Here is a 24,905-nt window from a genome sequence, read left to right on the forward strand (position 1 = left end):
ACATCCTCCTCATCCTCCACTGCTATGGCCACCCCACGTAACACTTCCTCCACCACCGGTGCCCCTTCTTCACTGGGGTCAGAGGAGTTATTTTCCAATGAGTTTCTTGAACTGAGTAATGCGCAACCATTATTGCCAGAAGAAGATGAAGGAGATGAGGACCTTACACCAGATTTAATTCTGGCAGAGAACACGATAGAGATGGACATAATGAGTGATGAGGAGGAGGTCCCCGCTGCTGCTTCCTTCTGTGATGTGTCAGAAGAAATTGATGCATCTGAGGAGAATGATGATGAGGAGATTGATGTTTTGTGGGTGCCTAGTAGAAGAGAGCAAGAGGAGGGTAGTTCAGATGGAGAGACGGAGAGTCAGAGAGGCAGTAGGAGAATAAGACTTAGAAGAAGCAGGGAGGACAGCCCGCAGGGATCAGCAGGGCAACAACATGTATCGGCACCTGTGTTCAGCCGGCCAACGCACCCGCCATTGCCGCCAATACCGCCAACTCCGCCAACTTCTACTGTTACCGCCAGATCGCACACTTCCAAAAAGTCAGCAGTGTGGGATTTTTTTAATGTGTGTGCCTCTGACAAAAGCATTGTAATTTGCAATGAGTGCAGTCAGAAACTGAGCCTTGGTAAGCCCAACAGCCACATAGGTACAACTTCTATGCGAAGGCACATGAGCGGCAAGCACAAAGCACTTTGGGAGCAACACCTCAAAGGCAACAGGCAAACTAAAAGCCACACTCCTTCTGGTCCAGCATCTTACTGCTCTACCTCTGCTCTCCTTGACCCGTCTGAACCACCCTCCACTCCGCCTTCCACCTTGACCACCTGTTCCCATTCCCAGTCATCTGCCACCAGCCAAGTTTCTGTGAAGGCCATGTTTGAGCGTAAGAAGCCAATGTCTGACTGTCACCCCCTTGCCCGGCGTCTGACAGCTGGCTTGTCTGCACTCTTAGCCCGCCAGCTTTTACCATACCAGCTGGTGGACTCTGAGGCCTTCCGCAAATTTGTAGCAATTGGGACACCGCAGTGGAAGGTACCCAGCCGCAATTTTTTTTCTAAAAAGGGAATACCACACCTGTACCAACATGTGCAGAGCCAAGTTACCGCATCTCTGTCACTTAGTGTTGGGCCAAAGGTCCATATGACTACTGACGCATGGTCCTCCAAGCATGGTCAGGGCAGGTATGTCACCTACACTGCCCACTGGGTGAACTTGGTAATGGCTGGGAAGCAGGGAATGGGTAGCTCAACAACAACAGTGGAGTTGGTGTCACCGCCACGGATTGCACGCGGTTCTGCCACCACCTCTACTCCTCCATCGCTCTCTACCTCGTCTTCTTCTTCTTCTTACTCTGCTGCTGGGTCCTCCTTCTCCTCCTCCACACCTGTGCACCCCCAGCTCCCCCTAGGCTATTCGACGTGCCAGGTACGCCGTTGTCACGCTGTCTTGGGGATGACGTGCCTGGAAAGCAAAAACCATACCGGATCTGTACTCCTGTCATCTCTGCAGTCACAGGCCGATCGGTGGCTGACCCCACACCAACTGCAGATCGGAAAAGTGGTGTGTGACAATGGAAGCAATCTGTTGGCAGCGTTGAGACTAGGCAATTTAACACATGTGCCCTGCATGGCACATGTGTTAAATTTAATAGTCCAACGTTTTGTCTCCAAGTACCCAGGATTCCAGGACGTTCTCACCCAGTCCAGAAAGGTGTCGGCCCATTTCAGACGTTCCTACACAGCCATGGCACGCCTTGCTGACATTCAGCAGCGCTACAACATGCCAGTCAGGCGTTTGATTTCTGACAGCCAGACTCGCTGGAATTCAACGCTCCTTATGTTGGAACGTCTGCTGCAACAACAAAGGGCCGTCAACGAGTACCTTTTTGAACTGGGTGGTAGGACTGGATCTGCACAGCTGGGGATTTTTTTCCCCCGTTACTGGGTGCTTATGCGCGATGCCTGCAGGCTCATGCGACCTTTTGAAGAGGTGACAAATATGGTCAGTCGCACCGAAGGCACCATCAGCGACCTAATACCCTTCGCTTTATTCCTGGAGCGTGCCGTGCGACGAGTGACAGATGAGGCTGTAGACCAGCGTGACGAGGAGCTGGAAGCGCACGATTTCTGGTCGGAATCACCAGAACGAACCCAGGCACCTGCTGCAACGCAGGGAGAGGTGCCAGAAGTGGAGTCAGAGGAGGAAGGTGGCTTTGTGGAGGAGGAGGAGGAGGACCAACAGGAGCAGGCTTCCCAGGGGGCTAGTGGTGACCTTTTGGGGACCCCTGGTCTTGTACGTGGCTGGGGGGAGGAGACCGTGGATGATGCAGTCCTTGATAATGAGGAAGCGGAGATGGATAGCTCTGCATCCAACCTTGTGAGAATGGGGTCTTTCATGCTGTCATGCCTGTTGAAGGACCCCCGTATCAAGAGGCTTAAGGAGAAGGACCTGTACTGGGTCGCAACGCTACTAGACCCTCGGTACAAGCATAAAGTGTCAGAAATGTTACCAACATACCACAAGTCCGAAAAGATGCGGCATTTACAAACCAGCCTGCAAAACATGTTGTACAATGCTTTTAAGGGTGATGTCACTTCAGGAACTCATCAACATTCCAGGGGCAGAGGTGCCAGTAATCCTGCCACGAGCACACCTGCAAGGACAAAGCCCTTTGGCCAGTCTGTAACGTCAGACATGCAAATGTTTTTCTGTCCAAGGCAGCGCCACAACCCTTCTGGATCCACCCTCAAAGAACGCCTCGACCGGCAGGTAGCGGACTACCTGGCATTAACTGCAGATATCGACACTCTGAGGAGCGATGAACCCCTGGACTACTGGGTGCGCAGGCTTGATCTGTGGCCAGAGCTGTCACAATTTGCCATGAACCTCTTGTCTTGCCCAGCCTCAAGTGTGCTCTCAGAAAGGACCTTCAGTGCAGCAGGAGGGATTGTAACTGAGAAGAGAACTCGCCTAGGTCACAAAAGTGTCGATTACCTGACCTTTATTAAAATGAATGAGGGGTGGATCTCGGAGGGTTACTGCACGCCGGAAGACTTGTTCTGACTTCTATGCAGCTGTCCTTCTCTTCAAGCCTCATGACTCCACACACAGCTGTCCTTTAGCGTCCTCCTCCTCCCTCCGCCACCGTTACAAACTAGGGTGCAAACCCTACTGGTTTAATTTTTTCTGGCCTCTGTGCTTCAGTGGCTGCAACCAAAAAAACTGGGCAAACAATGTCTACAAGGTCAACGTATGGCAAAAAATGACTATTTTCAGCATTTATATGGCATATTTTTCTGGCAACTGTGCTTCAGTGGCTGCATCCAAAAAAATGCATATTTTCTGCATTTATATGGCATAATTTTTCTGGCCTCTGTGCTTCAGTGGCTGCAACCAAAAAATGCATATTTTCTGCATTTATATGGCATAATTTTTCTGGCCTCTGTGCTTCAGTGGCTGCAACCAAAAAAATTTATATTTTCAGCATTTATATGGCATAATTTTTCTGGCAACTGTGCTTCAGTGGCTGCGACCAAAAAAATGACTATTTTCAGCATTTATATGGCATATTTTTTCTGGCCTCTGTGCTTCAGTGGCTGCGGCCAAAAAAACTGGGCAAACAATGCCTACAAGGTCAACGACGTTGACCTTGTAGGCATTGTTTGCCCAGTTTTTTTGGCCGCAGCCACTGAAGCACAGAGGCCAGAAAAAATATGCCATATAAATGCTGAAAATAGTCATTTTTTGCCATACGTTGACTCAACGTATATGGCAAAAAATGACTATTTTCAGCATTTATATGGCATATTTTTTCTGGCAACTGTGCTTCAGTGGCTGCGACCAAAAAAATGCATATTTTCTGCATTTATATGGCATAATTTTTCTGGCCTCTGTGCTTCAGTGGCTGCAACCAAAAAAATTTATATTTTCAGCATTTATATGGCATAATTTTTCTGTCAACTGTGCTTCAGTGGCTGCGACCAAAAAAATGCATGTTTTCTGCATTTATATGGCATAATTTTTCTGGCCTCTGTGCTTCAGTGGCTGCAACCAAAAAAGTTTATATTTTCAGCATTTATATGGCATAATTTTTCTGTCAACTGTGCTTCAGTGGCTGCGACCAAAAAAATGCATATTTTCTGCATTTATATGGCATAATTTTTCTGGCCTCTGTGCTTCAGTGGCTGCAACCAAAAAAATTTATATTTTCAGCATTTATATGGCATAATTTTTCTGGCAACTGTGCTTCAGTGGCTGCGTCCAAAAAAACTGGGCAAACAATGTCTACAAGGTCAACGTATGGCGAAAAATGACTATTTTCAGCATTTATATGGCATATTTTTTCTGGCAACTGTGCTTCAGTGGCTGCGTCCAAAAAAAACTGGGCAAACAATGCCTACAAGGTCAACGTATGGCAGTTGTTTAAAGAGAACAGTAGATTACTAGCCAGCAAAGCTACCTAAGCTAAAATGTCCCTCAAATCCCTGCAGACTTCTGTCCCTCCAATACAGAGCAGTATCAAGCAGATTACTAGCCAGCAAACTTACTATCATCTGTCCCTGAAATCACTAACAGCTCTCCCCCTACACTATCTCTTCCAAGCACACACAGGCAGATTTTTCAGATACATTTTTGCCCTTGATCCCCCTCTGGCATGCCACTGTCCAGGTCGTTGCACCCTTTAAACAACTTTAAAATCATTTTTCTGGCCAGAAATGTCTTTTCTAGATGTTAAAGTTCGCCTTCCCATTGAAGTCTATGGGGTTCGCGAACCGTTCGCGAACCGCTCGCGTTTTTGCGCAAGTTCGCGAATATGTTCGCGAACTTTTTTTCCGAGGTTCGCTACATCACTAGTCCTAAGCACTAGCACAGGTCTAGATACTACAGTACACTAGTAAAGGGACTCTATGATCTCAATAAAGAAGACTCACCATGCAGGGTTTGCTTACAGTGTAGAAAGTTGTTTACCCTTTCACTGCCAGCCGTTTTTGTCTCTTCTAAACTGTTATTTAACATTTTGTGCTCTTTCAGTTTTGGGGCCTTTACTGGGGGGATTTCAGTCTACCCAGGTAAAGAATATATTGGGGTTTTTTTTCAGGACTACCTAAACTTTCAAAATACATTCGAATTTTTAAACAATTCTACTTCTGTAACATTTAAAAAAAACATTTCCTTATGAAAATACAACTGATTAAAAAAGTCCCCTGTCTACTGAACGTGTCAATACTAAACATGTAAACCAACATAGTTTTATGGAGATTTCTGAATTGTATATGTAGGTGAAAAACTCCCAACAGTACACTACATACATTCCAAAGCACTGCTCCAGAAGCCTGCATACTTCAGATTTCAAGGACAAACATTCCACTAAAAGTAGGTTTACTCTAGCAAACAAAACATTTTTTGCAAAGAACAGATTTTGATGAATCCAAAATAAGTAAATTTGTTATTTTACTTCTAACTAGCCAGTCAAAAGACTTTCCTAAAGTTACAGGGTTTTATAATATTTTCTGACATTTTTGAAAAATCACCTTAAAGCTTTCATTTTGAAGCATCAAAACGGCAAAGCTTTTTTTACATCATTTCTGAAAATTGCCTTTAAATGTTTCGGTTTGCCACATTTATTCACACAATGTTTTAAGTACAAAGGAAAATCACCATAAATATGAATGTCAGAGGTCTACTGAACAGTTTGATGGCCAATATTCACAGATTTATTAAAGTATGGTGTATGTACGGACCCCAAATGAAAAACTCGAATATGAATTTTAACCCAGTCTCCTGACTGTGTAGTATGTGCCGTAAGAACACTTGGGGCAGATTAACTAAGGGTCAAAGTGAGTTTGTGAAGAAAAAAACTTTGAATTTCAAAGTTATTTTTTTGGATACTTTGACCATCGAATAGGATACTAAGACTTTGACTTAAAAATTGTTTGAATATTAGACCATTCGATAATCGAAGTACCGTCTCTTTAAAAAAACTTCGACTTCAATACTTCGCCAAATTAAACCTGCCGAAGTGCTATGTTAGCCTATGGGGACCTTCTAGAGCAGTTTTCTAAGTTTTTTGAAGTCAAAGAAAAATCGTTCGATCGATGGATGAAATCCTTAGAATCGTTTGATTCGAAGGATTTCATCGTTCGATTGAACGATTTTACTTTGACCGCAAAACGGTCAAATTCAAAGTCGAAGTAAAGCCATTCGATGGTCGAATTTCGAAGTATTTATCACTTCGAAATTCAACCGTTGATAATTTTGCCCCCTAATGTACAAAGAACCAGAGAACCATATATTTTTGGAAGGTACACATGCTGATGAATCCCACAAGGTAAAAGATGTCACCAAAGCACCAAATAGCAAAGCTATGCTAAAAATACATAAGGAACAATAATGAGGAGATAAAAATTGTGCAAATCAATACAATAACAACATAACTGATCCAACAGCATAATTAGTAGCCAAAATAGATGATCCAATAGTCATGATGCCAGAATAAACAGTTTTATGGGTAAACAAAACACAAAACAGTAAAAGTAATAAGTAAAAAAAAAACCTCCTTTGTGAGTTTTGTGTATACATGTGTGTACACTTCTAAAAGCTGTGTGACAGTGTGTATATAAGTGTGCAAAAATGAGAGCCCCTGCCTGCCACGTACTCCATACGTGCTGAGCATGCAAAGGGTTAAGAGGGAATTTATTCACTAAATAAATAAATGGGTACAATACAACAGGTTTTATTTTATGAAGCAGAAGGTTGTTTTTATTACTTTTAGAATCAATATGTTCTGAAATTGTTTCACAAGCAGGTACAATATAATACATCATGAAAGCACAGGGTTCTTTCTCTCCAAGTTAAAACACTACAAGACTTTTGGAATGAATGAATAAAGCTACATGACTTTTTCACCTTCTGTTAGACATTAGAGACATCTTTAAAATGGGTGTTTCTCCTTCTGTTGTATTGCCTGGAAGATACGGAAGATTCATTTGAGTAAAAGGTTGAATTTGATGAACACGAGTTGTTTTTAACTGTAACTTCTGCTATTGAATTTAGTTTGAATTAATGATTATTTCACAGTCCATCATATTAATACCAGATTAGTCCTATTCTTAAGGTATTCACTCCAGGAAAATATTAGAGCAGTTTATTAGCTCCTTAGCCAGATATATCTAGTAAAATAGTTTTTTAAGTCTCTAATAGTGATGGACGAATGAATTCGGCTCGCACGAATTTGCAGTGAATTTCTGCGTTTCGCCGACAGCGAAGCGAAAGCAAAGCGAAATTGGGCAAATTTTCTATAACTAAATATATTTTTGGTTAAAGTCCATCTTTTACATGTTGATGTCGGACATACTGTATGTCTCTTGGCTTTTTATGTTGCAGCAATTTTTTTTTATATAAATAGTCTATGGACAACTTTTTTGTTGCAGATACTTTTTTTGTAGCAAATAATGTTAGAGACTATGGGCTACTTTTTTCTCACTCCAATTTTAAGTCAATAGCATTTTATTTGAGAAGCCCTGGTCTGTAATAACTCAAACTATATATAATTATCAAAAAAAAAGTAAACCTGCTCATTCAAGATATGATTTCCCAAGCTTTAGCTGATGGGCCCTTATTTTGGAGTCTTAAGAACTGATCTTGCTGCCAATGGATTATCTGCTGACTGAAACAAATACAATCTGAAGCAGGAGCACTTGAATCAGTAGGAAAGGGAAGCGAAAGAATATTTAACCAGGAAGAGACAAGCTTAAATACAGAAGGAAATATTAATGTTTTCAGCCGGAAGAATATGGAAGCACCTATGAAAGTCGATCCTGGAGATCATTTTTACAGAAAGAACTGCATAATAAAATTGTCTGCTCTGAAAAAATCAAAATAAGGGGATATATTACCCAGAGGAAATAAAATCTTTAGCAATAATATGAATATACTTCTAGAAAACTAAGCACCATCAGCACATGGATAAAATCCTGACATATCTGCTATGGGGATACTAGAATTTTGTTGTAAGACGTGTATAAAGCCACAGGTAATTTGTGCAAATGAAAGACATAATGGTCAACTGAAATTATGATGGTGGCAAGTCAGCTTTAATATATGTTTCATTTTCTGCTCTGAGGGGTATATTTTAGCTAATGAGCCCCAAGTTTTATTTGGTGGTTCCAAGGGCCGATTTACTAATATTGAGATTTCTGTTTTTTTCACTAATCATATTTTTTCTCTAAAAAAAAATGTTTTTTTATTTCTCCAAACCTCTAAAAATTTGAGATTTAATACGTGTTAAAAACTCTAATACAAACTTCACCAAATAAAAACAGTTTAGATCCCATAGAAGTCAGCGGAAGTTGTGCTGATATTATTGGACCTTTTTTTAACTATTTAGGTTTTGGGATTTTTTTTTCACTAGTAATTGTCTGAAAAACTTTTAGAGGTTTTAAAGGTATTCATATTTTTTCAGATCGTTCTACTCTTTTTTTCCATTTGTGCTTTTAATCATTGGATCTTTTAATAACTTTCAATGCATTTGTGATTTTAGAGAATTACATAAACTATTTAATTGTGGTTTCAAAAAGCTCAAAAACAGCTAAATTTTGATCTTTAATAAACGGGCCTCAAACTGTTTTCATTTAATCAATAGCAATCCTGTACCTGTTTCCTAATAGCCATAATGTGCTATAAAATCAGCTCCATCTGTAATTTAAGTGGTGGTCATGTTGAAGGAAAAAAATGACATATTTGTATTTCTTTTCTACCACCAGTATTTTTAAAAGCCTGTGGGGGCAGTTTATGTACTAAACAACAGGAGATTTATGTGCATGTTTTTTATCCAGACCATCAACATGTCCTATAAAATGATAAATAAGAGGATAACATTCACATTGCTGAAGAATATGGATTTTGTCATATATAAATACATTATTTTGTCCGCTGCTAATTAGCTGGTATCACTGAATGCCAATTCCTGGATTTTATATGCTTTCACATTCAATGATCAATGATTGCCGGCATCCGATAGCCTGCATAACAGTGTCATTGAGCCTGAATTTAACTTGATGAGCCTGCACATCTATATAGGCATGCTATCATGAAATGACATTTTATGTGCTCTTATAAACCTTGTGTGCCGTGAAACACATTAGTTTTGTGTTTGGGAATGGAATTAAAATACTTATTTTTGCAAAAGTGACTATTTGACTGCTTGTGTCGTGGAGACGTCTTGTTTCATATTGCAGCTCCAAAGCAAGTAACATGGAGAAGAAATGTACAAGAAAATACTTCAGCAGCATTTACTTTTAGATTTGAATTCTGAAGCCAGTTGAGTTCTTACTAACCTATAACTTTATTTCTGTGCAAGTCTCTTGAAGTTACTGGGTACTGCGATGGGTAAGCTTGATAAAGGGCTGGAAAAGCTTGAAACGTCGCTTAGCTTGAGGCACGAATAAAGTACCAATTTTTTCACCATAATCGGAGTGCTGCTGATGTATTTTCTTGCATGTGAACCAGACCTGGGCAGACAGGGTCACAGACGGCACCCGACGCTGCAAAGATCGGTGAGAGTATGTGTGTAGCACTACTTTGTGTTTGATGGAGAAGAAATGTATTTCTTTTTGAGGTGTGATTTGTCTATGAAGGCTTTTATTCATTAAGGTCATGATATGGAGTATCTAGCAGAGGTACAGTCATTCTAAAGTCACTGGACTTTCTGAATATTCTTGGAAACATTTCACGTCTTCAGTTCAACTGAGTGGTAGCAAATTCCTCTGCCATTAAAGGAGAAGGAAAGGTTAAAACTAAGTAAGCCTTATCAGAAAGGTCCATCTAAATATACCAGTAAACCCCCAAAGTAATGTTGCTCTAAGTCGCCTGTCAAAAGAAACACTGCATTTCTTTCCTTCTATTGTGTACTCATGAGCTTCTGTATCAGACTTCCTGCCTTCAGCTTAAACCTCATTGCCCTGGGCAAGAGCATGCTCAGTTTGCTCCTCTCCCCCCACCCCTCCCTTCTCTACTGTAATCTGAGCCCAGAGCAGGGAGAGACTCAGGCAGGAAGTGATGTCACACCATGTTAATACTGCAGCTCCTATCCTAAACAAATAGAGAGCTTCTAGAGCTTTTTACTCAGGTATGGTAAAACATTCTACAGAATAAATATAGCATTCTAGCTTGCACTATTACAGCTAATCTATTGGCAATAAAAAGCCTCCGTATCTTTCCTTCTCCTTTAAAACCTCAACTAAAGTGCAATCATCAACATCCAATCACAGTGGCTTCATTTAACTGTAACAGGTTCTTGTAAATGCCTTACCAGTATTTTGTATCTTGTCTCATCTCTCTCAGATGGGCCATAGCTTACTGTTGGAGGAAGGTTTAACTACACTTTGTGTACATATAAATCAGATTATTCAAATAAGCACCAGTGGTTCCTTACAAACCAATAAACTCTTTATTGATGAATATTGATGAATATTTCACATTTTTCTTTGGTTAATTCAGAAGGTACAAGATCTAATCAGTACATGCCTTAAATACATTCTTAAACACTTGTTACTCAGTCACAACTGTAGTGATTGCAACACCCAGAGGTAGCATTGACTGTCTTAGTGAACAATTCCCAGCACTAGGGAAGCTCACAGTTGTCCCACGCTACAAGGATTTATCTATCCCTAAACCTAACCGCTTGATTACTTATACTGGCAGCATTGACAACGCAGGGCACAAACCCATACTAGCTTCCTTGTTGAAGCCTATGATTGCTCTACTAACTATCCTGATCCTGCCTTTCACTCCTACACTGAACTATTATAAAACTATCCTTGCACTTACTTACTGGAACCTAACTCTGTTCAGGCCCTATGGACTACACCAGACATCCTTCAGCAAGTGGGGAAACCAAAAGTGACCGAGCACATGTGTACGTCCCTTTTTATAAACTATGGGAAATCTGACACCTCTGGCTAGTTACATATTGCCAGGGAACCTGCTGCTACTCTAAACTCTAATGCAGTGATCCCCAACCAGTAGCTCGTGAGTAACATGTTGCTTTCCAACCCCTTGGATGTTGGTCCCAGTTGCCTCAAATCAGGAGCTTATTTTTGAATTCCAGGCTTGGAGGCAAGTTTTGGTTTTATAAAAACCAGGTGCACTGCCAAACAGAACCTCAATGTAGGTTGACAATCCACATAGGGGCTACCAAATGGCCAATCACAGCACTTATTTGGCACCCCAAGAACATTTTTCATGCTTGTGTTGCTCCTCAACTCCTTTTACTTCTGAATGTTGCTCACTGGTTCTAAAGGTTGGGGATCCCTGCTCTAATGGATGCCGAATCTAGTTCGCCAGAATGGTCCTGAAGAATTAAAGGTTAGCAACACCTTTACCCCCCTGCATAACATTTTCATCTTATTCATATAGGTGTTAGCTGAAACTCAAAACAAGCCATTTGTTTTCCTGATTAGGTTGCCTACTTTCTGGAACAAATTGAACTGATTTATAATGGGTTCATAATGGGCATTATGCAAGTGTGTTGGGATAGGGCCACACCAACACAGATATGTTGTCCTCGTCTGATGGAATTTTCTAACTGCCCATAGATATCTGGCTGATTTTTGGCCAGATATCTATTGGGAAGACAGTCAGGAAGGTCCCATAAGCACAAACAGATAAGGTGCCAACTTGGGGGTGAATTGGCACCTTAAAACTGCCCATCTATGACCAGCTTTATTCAGTATTTCATGTGTAGATAATCTGACTGCTCATTTCATTCCTAGATTTCGAATTCCATTTTATATAAGGCTACAGTTTCTATCCTGCACATACTATAGTCACTGGCTCTCATTAAAGCGATACTGCCATGTTCCTATAAAAATCATAGGGACGTGTCAGTATCAAGTAAATGCTGCACCCGTAATCATTCCACCATTCAGTAATCTATATGATAGGAGAACCAGTTAGAAACACCTTTACCAGCCTCATTAGTGCATAAGTAGAATATATTAAACATTGGGGAGATTCAGCTCTCCAACAAAGACCATCTATAAGTAGCCTCCCCCCAAAAAATAAGCCCTACCTCCCTATGCAGAACTTTATTCTTTAATGTAAAAATCCTTTGTTGCTTTCAGTGTTCTAATATTTAGTGACTGGAAAAAGTATGCTGGTCAGGATCCAACATCAATTCTTTGTCTTTTTTTCACACAAATCAATATTTTTCTTTTCTGATACATTTTCCATTAAAACCATCCTAAAACTTGTATGTGTCATTATTCACTAAAAATAACCCAGGAAAGTATTCACTGGAGGTGTCAAAAGAATTACAGATCAATAAGAAAACAGTAAGTGAAGAAGTAATCAATACAGCTGTACAACAACAAACAGTGAATAAAATACACAAAATCCCATTTGTTTGTAGCTTGCCTAATTTTAGGTTCTGCTATTAACCTTTGTCTGGCAACTAAGCCTCTTATTGCCAGATTTTTAAAAGAGGGTAAATAAACATTTGTTTGTAAACTAAACTGATTTCATTTACTATCACTGTTTTTCTAAATACACTATTTTTAAACTAAAAATATACAGGCATAAGTTTTTCAGCACCGGGTTCAGGATAGTCTCTGAGATTAATGGGCAGATTTATTAAATATTTATGTATATTAAAATTCAACTTTTTGTGGCAATTCAAGGTTTTTTTTTGCCAAAGATTATGAATTTGAATTAAAATTTCCAAAATAGATTTTTGACATTGATTAAAATCAAAATATTGAATATAAACATTTGCCTAAAATCTAAAATCTGGCAAGTACATGTAGAAGTCAACAGGAGTTGCACTGGCAAAATTAAAGCTATTTTTTCAGTTTGAGTTTTTGCGATTAATGAAATATTTGCCAGAATCAAGTTTTTGAAATTCAAGTTTTAAATAAACAAGCACATATTTGAGATTTTGGAGTTTTTGCATTTTTTTTTCAGTTATAAAAACATTCAAAAATGTGAATTTTGATCACGGTCCTCTATATATTTATATAATATACGGGGTTGGGATAAAGGATCAACTGATATAACCTAGGGGGTTATTTATGAAAGTCTGAATTTATCTCAATAGTTTCTGCTACAAACTTCGATCAAATCCGCTCAGATTTTTTAGGCTTATTTGTTATTACATTTTCCCGAAAATTTGCTTTGCAAGAAAATCAGATTTTCAAGATCATTTTGTTTATTTTTCAGTTTTTTTCACCTGAAAACTCTGAAAACTTCAGGGTATTGCATGAAACCCAAAAATTCAAAAAATCATTGGGACTTCTCCCATTGACTTATATGCAACCTCGACAGGTCTGAGATGCCGGATTTTCTGATTCAGACTTTGGGTTCGTCCTCTGGGTTTATTAAATTCCAATTTTTTTAAAAGTCTCATTTTATTTTAAAAAATCATGATTTTTTTTCCAGATCTTTGCATTCGTAGTTTAGCAAATAACCCCCCCCCCCTCAGTATAGCTGAAATTCTATCACTGGCCTTTCGGGAAGAAAATCCAACACCATGTTGAAAGATCTCCAAGAGCACTTATATGAATTCTGGAGAGTAGTAGAACCTGATAATATATAAACAGTTCTACAGATTGAATGATACAGTCTGAAAAAGCTCATGCTGTAGCAAATAGCTCAAACCAAATGTTTAAATTTTATTTTTATTTTTTGGCTTGGACATTTGTCAGTGACACAAGTACATTTTTGGACTGGGGATCAGTTGGAAAGGTTTATGGGCTGTTTTACAGTGTCCCATTTGCTGTTTAATGCAGTGTGCCTCCTCCATGTTTTGTGCTAAAATTACTCTGTAAATGATTGCCCGTACACATTCTAGTACCTCCCTGAATTGTCTGATTGTTGTTCACATTTTCATGATTGCCAAGATTACAAAAAATGTACATGAATGACAAAAATAAAAATAGACAGATAATGGTTTGTTTGTCATTCTTTGTAATTAGCACTTAGGCAGAGAATCAAGTGCATTCAGTATAATGCTAAACATTGAGAGTCTGAGTGCTAAGGTTCTGCCTTTTCTACTTGTGCATATTAGCAGCTCTACAAATTAAATGCTATTTATCTCTTGGAATACTCTTGCCAATATCTGGTTTTCGTGCATTAGTTTTTTTGGAAAATGTCCCAATTCCCTGTTCATCAGTGAAGAGGATAAACATGGGTTTTAGCTCCATATGGCTGCTAACATGACTTACTGGGGCTCATTTATTAACGCAGCGCAGCGCTAAAAAGAGCGCAGTGGCCAGACATTTGCCCAGCGCATTCGAGTATTTAATAATGTAGCGCACGATACCTTAACAGTGCGATTTGTGCGCTAATGTAGACACAAGACAGGTGCGACGTGTGAAACTGCGTATCAGCTGTCGCAGTGCTTATAATAAATTGTGCGCACAGGAAGATACCGCAAAGGTAAGGATTAGTTGTGCTCATGTATGAATGCGCTGCTTTAATTAGTTGCGTCACATATTGCGCATATTGCGTTCACTTAGACGCATCTGCATTTGTTTCTGTGCTAATATTTGTTTGGTTGCAAAGGTGTTTAGCCTACCTGATACCCTTAAAGGAACCTTGGTCAATATAAACATGTTGGGTGGAAGGCGTGGTTAATATGCACTTTACAAGGGTTGTTCATCTTGAATATACTAGCGCAGCTGGGCAGGAATGCGCATTTTGAAGAGCGTTACTATTACGCCACGAAGAGGCAGGCGTAAAAATTGTGGTGCTGTTGCCCGGGTGCAGTTTTGCACATATACAGACGCAAATCTGCGACGGCCGCAGTGCAAGCGCATTGTAGCCACGCCCACAGCCACGCCCCTAACAACCACGGCATCGTTTGCGACATAAATGCCCAATCTTTTGCGCAATGCGCATAAACAAAACCATCGCAAAAGCTCTGTGTTATGTGCAATATCACGCAAATATATTAGCGATCACGCTTGTGATGGCGCAGACAACCTTTTGCGTCCACTTATGCGCTGCGCTGCTTTAATAAATGAGCCCCACTGATTCACTTAAGCTTTAATTGTTGCATAGCACAGAAATCATGGTTTAAGTGTAGCTTGGTGTAGGATGAAACAAAACCTAAAAAAGAACAGCTTTATTTGGAAATGGAAATGACTAATGAACAAAACTGTAACGAGCTAAACTAAGAACCTGACTGGATTTTCCTTGATAACATTTAAAGGTAGACATAAGCAAAATGTTTTTAAAAGTTTCAGAAGCATATTCTATTTTATTTTATATGCTGTGAACTAGGGGGCACATTTACTTAGCTCGAGTGAAGGATTAGAAGGAAAAATACTTCGAATTTCAAAGTATTTTTTTTGGCTACTTCGACCATCGAATTGGCTACTTCAACCTTCGACTACCACTTCAACTTCGATTCAAACTAAAACTCGTTCAACTATTCGACCATTCGATAGTCGAAGTACTGTCTCTTTAAAAAAACTTCGACCACCTACTGCCACCTAAAACCTACTGAGCACCAATGTTAGCCTATGGGAAAGGTCCCCATAGGCTTTCTAAGTAATTTCCGATCGAAGGAAAATCCTTCGATCGATGGATTAAAATCCTTCAAATTGTTCGATTTGAATGAATTAATCGTTCGATGAAACGATTTTTTCTTCGATCATTTGATCGATTGAACTGCGGTAAATCCTTCGACTTCGATATTCGAAGTCGAAGGATTTAACTTTGATGGTCGATATTTGACCCATAGTAAATTTGCCCCTAAGGGTGGCCATGTTTGCTGTATTTTAACACAATATGAAACAAAACTTTCCAAATATTCCTCCAAGGGGCACATTTATTAATTTTAACTTGATCCCAGAAAAAATGCTAGACTTAACGTTTTTTGTTTTAGTAAGATTGTCATATTCATGAAAAACCTTGAATGACTTATTGATCATGGAAATAAGGTTATCACAAAAAAAATATTTTTTAATGTAGTTTTCATATTTAAGAAACATTTTGAATAATGTATTCTCAAGACAATCACAGACAAAACATGGAAAAAACACTATCACGATTTGTTGGATGCAATTTATGCAAATTGTTGAAAAATTTTATCTCAGTTATTAATTCACCTACCCCTAAGAGTACAACAAGGAAATGCATAATCAGCCCATTCAGTGCAATCAGTGCTGAAATGTCTTTTTTTCCCGTAACAAAACTGTTTCATAACTATGTGTCCCCATAAAAGTACTGAATTGTATATGCCTCAGCTTTATAAATATATAAGCAAACAAAATGTACAGTATAAATACATTTAGAGCACTTGACTGCTATTAGTATTTCAGATACTGTGCACTATTGTTGCATCCTGACAGGAGGACTAAAAAATATATGGGATTAGTGATGGGCGAATTTATTCGCCAGGCGCGAATTTGCGGCGAATTTGCGCGATTCACGGCAGGCGAATAAATTCGCAAAACTACCGCGAAAATTCGCGGAAAAAATTCGTCAAAAACGGGCGCTGGCGTCGAAAAAACGTGCGCCGGCGTCAAAAACGGGCGCAAATTCGCCCATCACTATATGGGATCAATATTTTATTTCCTAGTGAGATTTGAGAGTGAGAATTGGTAGAGGAACTATGTCTTAGGTTTCCCAGTCTCTCTCAGCAGAGGGTTCTCAGGTTTGCTATATCATCAGCAGGTAGTTGTCCTGTTTACCTGAGTATGATCCTATTTTAAAGGAGTGTGCAAAAAAAAAAAAAAACCTTATTCAGGACTATTACTTTCAATAGATTTTTTCTGAATTTGGCATAAAGTTTTCCTTGAATAAATTGTTTAACTACTGTATCTATATAATATAAATGGCTTCAAAATTCTGTACTGTGAGTGAAATGACTAGTGATGGGGGAATTCGCGAAACGGCGCCGGCGTCCGTTTTTTTGACGCCAGCGTCCGTTTTTTTTGGACACAGCAACTTTTTTTTTTGACACCGGCGAATTTTAAATATTTGATTTTAAAATTAAAAATTTATTTTTTTCTGAATTTGTCATAAAGTTTTCCTTGAATAAATGGTTTAACTACTGTATCTATATAATATAAATGGTTTCAAAATTCTGTACTGTGAGTTCTTAAAATAGCTTAAGCAGCTCCCTAAAAGACTTGAGAACGATTTCCCGTTGCTCATTACTAGTTTCACACATGAACTATATTGTTTTTGAAATCCTTTCCTTTTCCTGAACTTGCCAACGCTGAATGAGAGGTCTATGACCCATTTGATCTTTGTCTTTTAGGTGAAATAAGTTAGAAAACAAAATGGGCTCATTTTCGGGAGGAGTGATCAAAAAGCAATCACTAAAAGCGATCATAGTGATCATAGTGATCAAAGGACACATTTATAAATGGTCACGATACTATCTGTATATTTTTAATTTGCTATTTATAAACTCTCTTTATAATAAACATCCCTAATGTTTGATAAGTTACTGTTTTCATAATTTTTAGTCAATTTATTAAAGAAAATTAAACAATGAAAAAGAAATTCTTTGGACATACTAGTTTCTGGCATTATTAGGCAAAATAACAATAAAAAAATCTGTTTGTTGCGGAAAAAACAAAACTGTAATAAAAGTAGGACTTGAGTCATGTTTTAGCATCTTATGCATTTTCCATCATAAACTTGATGTATTTATTTACATATAAAATAGTTTTCCAGTGCTTTTTCATTAGGCAACTTTCGTCAGAAATACTGAGGGCTAAATTGAATGCAGTTTGTTTAGACACAGTAGCCTCAATTTAAATGGGATCTAAACTCAAAAAATGAATTGATCTAAATAAGTCACGGTGCTCTCTGAGCACTTTTGCAATTTACATTATTTTTCTATTTTATCGGTTTCTGGAATATTTGCATTTTAAACTTCTAATTCAAGGCATTTGGCTCTAAAGTACCCCAAGGTATACTACAGTTTTTTTTACAAAATGCATCAGTTAATCGTGTTGATTTAGCAGAATCCTGCATTAAAATCCATTTTCCAAAAGCTCAAACATATTATTTTGTATTTAATTTTGAAATCTGACATGGGGCTAGACATGTTGTTAGTTTCCCAGATTCCCTCAGTCACGTGACTTGTGCTATGATAAAGTTAATTCAATCTTTACTGCTGTACTGATGGAGTGATAACATCCCCCCTCCCTTTTCCCTTAGCAGCCTATCAACAGTACAATGAACAGGAAAAATAGCTGACACCTGCATTGCTAAAAATGCTCCCATGCCCACCTAGTGGTAGATATAAGAACAACACTCAGTAGTAAAAATCCAAGTCCGAGTAACACAAGTTGAGACTCCTCCAGTTACAATAAGTAGGGGAAACAGTAGCTTATCTGAAAAGAGTTCCATTGTGAAGTGCTGGTTCTTTCTGAAAACACGTGACAAGACACAATGACCTGAGATGGCTGCCCACACACCAATTATTACTAAAAAAAAAACCTTTATTTGTTAAAAAAAAAAGGGTATAATGAATTACAATGTACATAATAAATATATAAGTATAAACAGGGTGAATGTAAGTTAAGTGTCTGGATATGTCCTTCTAATGTCCCTTTTAAACCCCAGTGAAATTTGGTTGTGTGGACTTGAGACTTAAACAAACATGTACACACTGGTTATAAGAGTATGAATCAGTTTATTTGTCTTTATTGAAATCACTGTAATCTTGAATAAGTGATGGAAACAAACAGTGACTGGAGTATAAATGAAAAAACTACATTTAATTAATTGGTCCATCAAACCTTCTGTTTTTGTCCAATTGAGGTTTTTTTAAAATAATATATTGATTTTTAACCCGTTAACTGATTATGGTTACTCCATTACTGCAGGCTCTTTATAATGAAATGATCAATATTAGAAGTTCAAATTAATTATTAATTGTCTAGAATAATCTATATGAATTCCCTACAGGAAAGTATCTTGTTTTCTTTATCCTCAGTGTCAGTCACAGCTAGCAAGATTTATTTTTTATACAGTATCCAAGCATGTATAATGGTGCCGTAAAGTGCACTGGGAAAGGCATCACAAGACAGTCAGAAATGCCATTAAATAACAGTTTTTAGTATAAGATATAAAAAATAATAGAGGAGAGGAGATGAAAGGGCTAGTGAAGGGCGAATTTATTTAATTTCCGCGTTTTGCCACCGGCGAATAAATTCGCAAATCGCCCACAAAAGTTTGCCGGCATCAAAAAAATTTGTACGTGCGTCCGAAATGCCGCTTGCTTCAAAATTGCCACGCAGCAATACTATTCAGATGCCCACTGACTTTAATGCCATCTTCAAAATTGAAGCGTGACTTTTCAGACGCGTGTCCAAAATTAGACGCGGGAGTCAATTTTCGAGTTTTACAATTTATTCACAAATATTTCACCATTTCGCGAGAAAAATTTATCTAAATATTAGTAAAAAGACCACTTAGAGTTATATATGACATATAGGGGTACATTTATTATGGGGGTTATTTACTAAGCTCCGAATTCCCAAAGTTCCCCGAAAATTCGTGATTTTTCATGTTATAATAGGCTTTTTAAAAAATCATGAATTTTTCGGAATTTATTAAACCCCGAGGGCTAAAATGACACAGCATCTCAAACGTGTTGAGGTTGCATAAAAGTCAATGGGAAAAGTACCATTGATTTTTGGTTGTGTCTGGGATTTCGGGCAATTTCCCAATGTTTTCAGAGCTTTCGGGTGATTTTCGGGAAAATGTAATAATAAATAAGCGTTAAAAACCCGAGTTCGGAGTTTGTAGCAGCCGATATTGAGATAAATTCGAACCTTGATAAATAACCCACTATGCGTTGAAAATTTCGCCAGGCGAAAATTCGCTGAGACAATGCAAATTTACTAAGTTGTGGAGTTTCGTCCCAGGCAAGGATGCTGGCAGTGCGAGCAAATCAAAGCTTTCAATTCTGCCTAGCGCAACTTCGTTAGAGGTCTTCACATATTGCAGGAAATTTAAAGATGACTGGAGATGACTGGAGGTATGAGGTCTGTATGATACATATTGCAGCTAATACATTACATTAACACTGATAACTACACAAGTCCAGGGAACCTTAATAAAGTCAATAGAGTTGTTTTAATGGCCTACACATGAGCCCAGTATAAAATAATGTTTGATATGTTATAAAATGTATGGGGGACATTTATGCCTTTTGCAGCCTATCACCCTGAAAAATGAAAAGTCGCCAGCGTCTTTTGGACTTTGAAGATTTTCCATTAAAAATTATGAAGTTCTATGCACTTCGCCTGGTCTGAGCTGACAAAGTCTGGTGAAAGAGAAAACGTTCAGTAAAATCCGCATCTTAGGGAATTTGTGGAGTAACGTCCATTCGCCAGAGCAAAGTGTCGCCTGGCATTAGAGTGTAAATCAACAGTAGCGTCTATCTCCTTCGCTAGCTAATGGACGCCTGTGCCCGTTAGTAAATTGGCAAAGTGCCTAATTGTGTTCATGATGGCAAATTGTCGCCAGTGTTTGTCACTTCACCCTTTAGTAAATCTACCCCATGGAGAGAAGACAGGGAAGTAGAGGGATGATGGAAGGCTAAAAATTGGCTTCATTGACTCTTGGCATAGACTACTTCTTCCTAAAATGAATGAACTAGAATGGTATCTAGTGTGTCACTTCGCAAGAATAACTTCTGTATAGAAAGACAGAAGTCTCATTATTTTTCACCAGCAGGTATTTACTGTATGATTCCTACTCCTTGTTTATGGCATACATTGCAGTAGCCCTGCTTTGCCCCCCCCCCATGAAGCAGTCTTCTGATTGTATGTAATATTGAAATCCATGTGCAAAAATGCAATGAAAAAAAATGTAATTTGTGTGGCAGCCACAGAGCAACTGCTGAAAAAACATTTCCTTCATGCCCTTATCAGTCAAAAGGTTAAAGACTAACAGATTCATTTGTCATTAATTAGGATTGACCCACTAACTCATGCATAATTATTGCACTTTTTACAAATACATTCTGTCACAGTAACCAGAAAGAATTGATTAAGGTGGTGGAAACATTTGCACTTTCAAACAATACAAATAGGGCTGCTTGCTGTGCTTGCTCACTATTTAAATACCGATAATAACAGGAGAGAACAGGTGCAGAACTCAGAAGCAGACAGGTTCAATTATTTTGTTGTCTCGTAGCACAAATAACATGAGAGGTTCTCTGTGTCTTTAGCAGCGGTGGAATGACTTTGAGAATAATAAGAAAACTATAATAATATGTAAGGTTAAAATGCAAGGTTATGCACTTTAAATGCAGGTTATGCACTTTGGCAAAAATAATATAAATGCAAGTTATACACTAAATGTCAGTGTGTTGGGAGTTTCCTTAAATGAGAACGATCTAGGGTCTTTGTAGATAACACGTTGTCTAATTCTGGGCAGTGTCATTCTGTGGCTACTAAAGCAAATAAAGTTCTTGTATAAAAAAGGGCATTAACTCAAGGGATGAAAACATAATTATGCCTCTTTATAGGTCCCTGGTGAGGCCTCATCTGGAGTATGGGGGCAGCTTTGGACTCCAGTCCTTAATTGGGATATAAATGAGCTGGAGAGAGTGCAGAGACTAAGTGCAACTAAACTGGTTAGAGGGAGGGAAGAGTTAAATTATGAGGGGAGACTGTCATGGTTGGGGTTGTTTTCTCTGGAAGAAAGGCGCTTGTGAGGGGACATGATTAGACTTTACAAGTACATTAGAGGACATTATAGACAAATAGCAGGGGACCTTTTTACCCATAAAGTGGATCACCGTACCAGAGGCCTCCCCTTCAGACTAGAAGAAAAGAACTTTCATTTGAAGCAACGTAGGGGGTTCTTCACAGTCAGGACAGTGAGGTTGTGGAATGCACTGCCGAGTGATGTTGTGATGCTGATTCAGTTAATGACTATAAGAGGGACTTGGATGATTTCTTGGACAGACATAATATCAAAGGCTATTGTGATACTAAACTCTATAGTTAGTATAGGTATGTGTATATAGAATTTAATTAAAAGTAGGGAGGGGTGTGTGTATGGGGCTGGGTTTTCATTTGGAGGGGTTGAACTTGATGGACTTATAATAAAAAGAAACGTTATTTTCTATTATTAAGGATTCCCGGGCTTGTATAGTGTAATAATTTCTGCAACATATACAACCATTGAACTTTAACTTCCCGCCATATGCTAATTAGGCAACGCTAGCGCAACTTTGCTTGGCGCAGTAACACTAGCGCAACTTCACCATCGTTCGGAGCCCTGGACGCAACTTTGGATTTTAGTGAATTATTTTCAACTATTTTTTGAGGAACTCCTATGTACTTTATTGCACTTCGTCTGGTCTGAGGTGGTGAAGGCAAGTCTGGCATCTTAGTGAATTTGCACAGTTACGTCCATTTGCCTGAGCGCAAATTCGCCAGGCGTTAGGAAGTGAAGTACTGCAAGGGTCTATCTCCTTCGCTAGTGAAGTAACGCCATCGACCAATAGTAAATCGGCAAAGTACCGAAATTACGAAATTTTGGCCACATTAGTCATTCCTAGTTTTAATCTTAAACAAGCACCAATATAAAATGTTTACTAGCTTACTAGGGAGTTTTGAAACCGCAAATATAATGGATTTTATACAACAGCACAACCTTCTGGCCATTTCAGCCAACTAGCTACAATCATCTGTAAATGAATTTCCTGAAATAAAAATAAATTCTTAAAAAGTTTCTCTGCTTAGAGAATTCTGTTCTGTGGCCAGAAGTTTTTTATAAAAATGTAGGAATAAAGATAGTTACTTGGCCCTTCCTAGGAGCCAGGGACAACAAAGCAAGAGGCAAATAATAATTTATAGATTCACTCTTTACTATTATTATAGGTATGGGACCTGTTGTCCAGAATGCTCGGGACCTGGGGTTTTCTAGATATGGGGTCTTTCTGTAATTTGGTTCTCCATACTTTTATTCTACTTAATATTTTAAATGTTAAATGACCCCAATAGTATTAGTTTGCCTCCAATAAGGATGAAATGAATCTTATCTGAGAACAAAGTACTGTTTCAATATTACAGAGACTAACAAAACAATTTTTAAACATTTGAGTTTTTTGATTATAATGCAATCTATAAGAGATATGAGATGGCCTTCCCGTAATTCAGAGCATTCTGGATACAGTAATTGGTTTTCGAATAATAAGTCCCAAATCTGCAGTAGATATAAAACAGAAAATTCAGTTACATTTGTCAATTCAATTATACATGAATTAATACAAGAATCTAGATGTTTAGCAATTTTAACAGATTTGTGTAAATAATAATGTATAATTTAACTTTAACAGAATTTTCCATTTCCAGACTTATTTGATATATAACTATACATTTGGAGCAAGGCACAAACAGATGAAATTCTAGAGACACATCAGCAGTGCACCCAAAGCATAGTGTTGCAGACATAATGTCTGAATGAGCTCCACTTTAAAATGAATTTCTTTTCAGTTCAGAGAATTCTTAAGATTCAAGTCATTTATTCACATTCAGTTTCAACTAACAGATGGCACTGCCAGCCACAGTCATACCAACAACTCTTATCTGAGACAGCTTAACCTGGTGATATATGAGACTGTCAAGATTTGTATCTGGATGCAACTTTTTATATATCAACCACTGAAGCTGATGCCTGGCTCCCCCTGACATACTGTATAATTCATAGAAAGAATACCTTAGCAAAAGAGCAAATTTTTACAATATTCGGTTGGTGCTGGGGTAAATGGAGGTTAGTAGATTATCAGCATAAATATTTAAGCCTTGAAGCACCGTGGTATTTACATGTTTACAATTTAAAAAATTATAATCAGGTCAAAGTGTTCTACTTATAATTACCATTAATTATCAGAGATACATAGAAAACATTTCTTAAAAAATATAAACCATATAGGCAACTTGATTAGATGAGGCATGCTAATTTACTGTATCTTGAAAGAGATTTACAAAGCCTAACTGGGAACAAGTAGTTCAATAATATTGGAGCTTTGGTAAGACCCAACAAAATTAGATTTTCATCTTTAATTTCAACCAATGCTTTTTTTCATAGGTTATTAGTCATGTGACAATACATGTAAATGGTCCTAATATGAATGCAAAAACAATGCTCCGCGTGATGTATAACATACTCTACATTTGCTAATAACTACTGTGTAAGTTATGCTGATATTAGTGGGGCTGTAATGTCCCAAATCCCATGTTCTTCCCACTTAAATACTATAGATTGAATGACAGTTCTGTTTCATAGGTGCAGCCCCATCAGTTTTTCTGTTTTTGTTCTGCTTGATATTTTTACTGCTCCATCCTAACCTCTACTACTCCAATGACTCTACTTTGTTCTTATCCTCTTCTTTCATAACCATGAAATATCCTTAGATTTATTGTACTCTGATATTAAACTAAGCTTCTTCTGATTGTACTTAGATATCTCACAATATACAAAGTGGTCTCTAATAAGGTAGACATAATACTGTATATGAATACATTGGAGGAGAAGTGAAATAAGGTGGTTATGAAGAAACTATAAAGTAAAAGTAAGCAGAACTTAATAGGGAGAGATTAAAGGTAAAATTAAATACAGTTCAATTCAATTATCAGAAAGGGTGCACTCTTCCTTGCATAGTAGTTTGATCTATGAACCTCCAAAGGGACCTAAACTCTACAGGCAGGAGTTGCTCCAACTTCTTCGATAGAAATTTGCTTCCAATGATGTTTTATGGTTGCCCCAACATTTATCTATAATCCCAAATCTATATTTATCTGCCAAGGGCAACAATTGTGCTCTCCTACTATGCAGAGAACAGCCATGTTGGTTCTCAAAGGAAGAAACTTAAGGAACAAGACCATAACACCCACTGGTGAGCATTACCT

The 24,905-nt window shown here is 38.3% G+C and overlaps 1 long non-coding RNA gene across 1 annotated transcript in view; it reads right to left on the reverse strand.

Moving 5' to 3' along the window:
• Positions 1-6,816: 6,816 nt before the first annotated feature.
• The window catches only part of LOC121394898, a 127,314-nt gene continuing 109,225 nt past the window's right edge, over positions 6,817-24,905 (reverse strand). The window contains exon 3 of the long non-coding RNA XR_005962076.1: positions 6,817-6,973. This is a non-coding gene — a long non-coding RNA (uncharacterized LOC121394898). The remainder of the gene's footprint in view (positions 6,974-24,905) is intronic.

This window comes from Xenopus laevis, chromosome 6L (assembly GCF_017654675.1).
Source record: "Xenopus laevis strain J_2021 chromosome 6L, Xenopus_laevis_v10.1, whole genome shotgun sequence".
Lineage (NCBI taxonomy): Eukaryota > Metazoa > Chordata > Amphibia > Anura > Pipidae > Xenopus > Xenopus laevis.